Genomic DNA, 6000 nt, shown 5'->3' on the forward strand with positions numbered 1-6000 from the left:
TTCATACTTTTGTGTCAGTTTGGGGTTTGTCTCACTTATAAAAACTGTAAACTTGATGTAAAACTTATTAAAACTGGCACTGAATTCCTCCTGTGTCCTTTTACAACCAACAGATGCCACTGTTGCTCAATTTAAAGGCCTTTACAATGTGGCAAAGCTCATAATTGAGACTTCAGATGACAGTGGCAATTACAAATCTATATAGCTATGCAAACACTCAAGTATTTTGCTGTGTGAGACTGTATTATAGGACAAAATCGGGCATATCTAATAAGAGACTTATTAGGAAATATCTAATTAGGGACATGCCAGTCAGGCTATATCGAATTTAAGTACTTATCATGAGACCGCTCTTGTCATTAATATAAAATATTCTGCCACAGAATTCCTCATTAGTTGTCAGTTATTTAATTTATTTAATCAAATAAAGACCATCCCCTTGGATATAATGCATGTAGGACTTGATCATATTTCTTTGATTTTGGACTTTATCCGTTATATTATCATAAATTATAATGCTTTACGTTCCTGAATTGAGTCTATTAGTGAAAATGGTACTAGATATTGCTTTTTATATTATTTTAACTCCCTTTACGTATTACATTAATTTGGTATGAAACTAAATCAAGAGCTGTCCTATACCACGCATCAGGAAAAAATAAAACTGTTTTCTGAAGCTGACGCCCTTCCGCATAAGAACTCCCTGAAGTTGGGATAGATTGCATTATAAAACATATAAAGTATTAGAATATCTGTAGAAAGGGCAGGCCATACTCATGACTGGACCAGACAGCTGTAGAGCTAAGCACAGAAAAGGTCAACCCCACCCCGATCACATTAGCGCACTGTCATTTTATATAATTTGCTTTCATAACTGATTTAAAGCTGAAGCTAGGACCCTTTTGTATCATTTTGATGTGTGACGATCAAAGGCTTTCATAACTGTGTCACACTATCACACCGTATGATGCATGAGTTGCTGTGAAACAATCTTTATTTAGCCACTGCAGCGAGCATATTCAATGCAAGCTGTTAATTAAAACTGTTTTTCATGTAAATGATAAATTGCCCGTTGGAAAGTCATTTGTAAGGCAGAATATAGGGAACGTGTTACATAACATGATTCAAAACTACAGATATAAGCTCATTAGATCAGATTCAGTGCAGACCACACCCATTCGGACTTAGTCATGGCTTTTTTGAATCTAGCTGTATGATTCAGATATACAGCAGATGTTTAACTAGCAGAACGATCATAACTATATATATATATAGATGGAGTTTTGTGTTACTGTGTGTGAATGAAGGACATCCTGGCATCCTGCGCTGATTTGTGGCATGGTCCCAAATCCTTCCTCTACCGACCTCCATCAACGGCAGATAATAATTACATCAGCATTACCCCACAACAATGGCGTACATAGATCAGCTCCTTTCAAATTACATTTCCTTCCTGTTGGGCCCATTAGCGATGTCGACCAGACCATGTTTTTTTTTTTTTTAAAACAAACCCTATTGCTGTTGTTTCTGAGTGCATTTGCGGGGCCGTGCCACAGAGAATTTCGACAGTTCTGTTAAAATCCCACTGGATGTCCCTCAGATGTAGAATGGGCTTGATTTGGGAGAACCGCTTGCTAATCTGCAGTGTGCCATAATAAACTGTGTTTTGGCAGGAGGAAAAAAACCTTCACATAAAGCACACAAAACATCAAATAGAGAAGACTTGAGCCACCTGGAGTGAATGCAGAAGAAGACAATTAAAAATCAATTTACTGTCAAAAAGCTTTGCTTTCTAATTAAATCCGCACACAGCCGAGTCTCTCTTGTTGCTGGCTGATGCACAGTTGCAAAGCACACATTTATTTATTTATTACCCCCCAGATGGGTGCAATAGTTATTATCGCTTTTACGATATTCGCTCTCTTTTTTTTTTTCAGACACACTGTTTGAGACGCCGTGAATTCTGACGAGGACTATTATACCTTATTTCATACGGTTGTAATCAGGCTTCTAAATGCATTTTAAATGTGACTGCTGTTCAATAACTACCAGGTGTCCAATCCAACAACTGCGCCGTCATGATCGCTCTCATTAGCAACTTGTACATGTCATAATAATGGCTATTCATTATAAGGCACTTCTTTTTTAGGGGCCATGCAGCTGGACACTACTTTGTCTTTTAATTTATCTATTAAAATGCCTTTAGAAGGTTCAACTTCCTCTCAGGGTCTCCATTAGAAAGATCTGAATGATTTCAAGAAGGCTTTTAATGGGTCTTTGAGGGAGGCAAATAAATGGAATAGAGTTAAATGGATTCATATTTTTCCCTATATGCCGCTGTTGACGTCACCGCTCTGGATTTTTGCTAGTGAAGGGTTTGGAACTGTGTGTCTGCAACTGTCATGATGCAATTTTCCTGACATTTATGGCTCAAAACTCATGATGTGCCGTGAAACTGGCATTGATATGAATGGCAATGTCTTTTCACCAGGTATTATAGACCTCTTTGGTGAGGATGTGATGTTAAAGGGATAGTTCACCCAAAAATTTAAATGCGGTCATTAATTACTCACCCTCATGTTGATCCAAATCTTGAGACTTTTGTTCATCTTGTGACGGCCCCAGGGCCTCGGACAGGGTATTTGTGTGTGTGTGTCTGTCTGTCTTTTGTTACAGGGTGAACTTCCGGGTGGAGTGGAGTTGAGGCCATCAGGTAGAGTCTCTAGATGGAATAAATCCCGCCCCTTTCTGATTGTTGGCGGGCTTGGCTGTTTGCTTCCTCCTGGTCCCCAGCACGATGGCGTTGTCCTTTGCTGTGTTTTGTTTGTTTAGTGTTTAGTTAATCTGGTATTATGTTTTGCTGGTTACGTTTGTTAAGTGTTAAAAGATATGAGTTGCTGTATTTTCATTCAATTAATTTACTTTTGTGAATAAACACCCTTTCCTGGTTATTTCTCGAGCATGGTTTCCTGTATTTGTTGTGGCCTTTGAGCTGGGCCATAACAAATTGGGGGCTCGTCCGGGATACAAATGAATATATTTTTGATGAAATCTGAGAGATTTCTGTCCCTCCATTGACAGCTACGCAACTACCACTTTGACGCTTCGAAAAGTTCATAAAGAGATCATAAAATGAATCCATATGAATATGAAAGCTTGAGCTCTTTAAAGCAGGATGGATTATGATTGGCTGTCAAAGTTTTTATCATTCATCAGCTGAAAAAGTGATTCCAACGATATCGTTTCATTGTGTCATTATCATTATAGTTGTGGTGTGGACTCTTGGTCTCTATCTTCCTTTATATTTAAAATGATTTATCAGAACTATACAGTTATCGACCTTGATGTGAACAGGCCTTTAGACAGAAGGCCGTTTCTAATTGCACTCAACAAAAAGCTCTCAAGGCTCACTGCGCTTAAAGAGCATGTCATCTGCGAATGTGTAGCCTTCTGAGATTTTTAGTATTATTTTATTGAAAAGAATTCTCTTTGAGGCAACAGGTGGATCCATAGCACACTAAAAATGTCCATGTACACAGCACTTTTTTGTCTCCCTGAAGCTCTTTTCATTTCTGACGTTGTTAGGCTATAACCACACACATCCAGGGCTCTCGAACATGTGCGGAACTCCATCACGGACTTAATGACTGCCGCTGGAGCCACAGTGCTGCCCTTCCCTTCTCCGAAATGTCCCACAATAACCCGCTTTAATGGCACAATCTAATTAAAATAATAACAATAATCTTGAACTTTCAGTATGTAGACCTCTAACCTGTGAAATCTAATTAAGTCTCAGTCACAAACAAACAAAAAAAGGCATTACTAATCAATCAGCCAGAAAGAAGATAAATTAGAGGAGGGGCACGCGAGATGCAGGGCTGAGAGGGGGAGATAAGCAGAGGTGAAAACAAGTGCAAATGCATTCCGCACAATTCTAAATCACAGCTGAGCAAAAGGTGTGGCCGCTTCTCAATGCATTCATTGTTCGTGTCTATTTATAATAATGTAAAGTCTAATATTTTCAGGGACTACTAATGCAAGAGCATCAATAGAGTATTCAAACAATCATTTTTATTGTAATACTCTAAATGGTCAAAGTCTCATAGGTGTGCGTAATCTGTTCTTTGAGTAAGTTCTTTGCGTTTGCTAATGAAATTTTGTTATGAGTTTATTCATACATTTTACGTTAAAGCTGTGGCCTAGATAGCCGTACTGATCATGCAAGTTCAAGTTCATCTATCTATCTATCTATCTATCTATCTATCTATCTATCTATCTATTCATCTATTTACGTATCTATCTATCTATCTATCTATCTATCTATCTATCTATCTATCTATCTATCTATCTATCTATCTATCTATCTATCTATCTATCTATCTATCTATCTATCTATCTATTCATCTATTCATCTATTTACGTATCTATCTATCTATCTATCTATCTATCTATCTATCTATCTATCTATCTATCTATCTATCTATCTATCTATCTATCTATCTATCTATTCATCTATTCATCTATTTACGTATCTATCTATCTATCTATCTATCTATCTATCTATCTATCTATCTATCTATCTATTCATCTATTTACGTATCTATCTATCTATCTATCTATCTATCTATCTATCTATCTATCTATCTATCTATCTATTCATCTATTTACGTATCTATCTATCTATCTATCTATCTATCTATCTATCTATCTATCTATCTATCTATCTATCTATCTATTCATCTATTCATCTATTTACGTATCTATCTATCTATCTATCTATCTATCTATCTATCTATCTATCTATCTATCTATCTATCTATCTATCTATCTATCTATCTATCTATCTATCTATCTATCTATCTATCTATCTATCTATCTATCTATCTATCTATTCATCTATTCATCTATTTACGTATCTATCTATCTATCTATCTATCTATCTATCTATCTATCTATCTATCTATCTATCTATCTATCTATCTATCTATCTATTTACGTATCTATCTATCTATCTACTCATCTATTTACGTATCTTTCTATATATCTATCTATCTATCTATCTATCTATCTATCTATCTATCTATCTACTCATCTATTTACGTATCTATCTATCTATCTATCTATCTCTATCTATCTATCTATCTATCTATCTATCTATCTATCTATCTATCTATCTATCTATCTATCTATCTATCTATCTATCTATCTATCTATCTATCTATCTATCTATCTATCTATCTATCTATCTATAGTATCTATCTATCTATCTACTCATCTATTTACCTATCTATCTATCTATCTATCTATCTATCTATCTATCTATCTATCTATCTATCTATCTATCTATCTATCTATCTATCTATCTATCTATCTATCTATCTATCTATCTATCTATCTATCTATCTATCTATCTCTCTATCTCTCTATCTCTCTATCTCTCTATCTCTCTCTCTCTCACACACACACACACACACACACACACACACACACAACTTGGAGTAAAAGTCACAAAACCATGATATTTAATGGGGTCTTTAAGAAACATTTATTTTTAAATACAGAAATCTTTAGTAATATTTCCCTCCCAGATTACCATCAACTCTTGTTTTAGCATTTAACAGGAATCTCAGGTCAAGACATACAGAAAGCCTCTAAACAGATGGAGGATGGTCTGCATATAAATATCGCCAGACACAGCATTCATCTGATTTCAATGATTAGGGTTATAGCTGCAACATCATCATCCCACTGCCAACACCTCCACATCCTATCCCTCTCACTCTATTCCAGCCCAGCTCAATATGTTTCATCAATAACGACCACATTACTTCAGTGTCTCTGCCATAATGACGATCAGGATCTCTTTGAGATGCTTCATCATGTCCTCAAATGCATTGGCAGTATTAGCGTTGTGGTTCCAATATAGTTCATGATTAATGATAGAATGCACCCGGTCAGTTCCTATTTGATCCCTCTGAAGGCATAATAGATCACACTTAC

Source organism: Scardinius erythrophthalmus (genome assembly GCF_964197995.2).
Source record: "Scardinius erythrophthalmus genome assembly, chromosome: 22".
NCBI classification, from domain to species: domain Eukaryota; kingdom Metazoa; phylum Chordata; class Actinopteri; order Cypriniformes; family Leuciscidae; genus Scardinius; species Scardinius erythrophthalmus.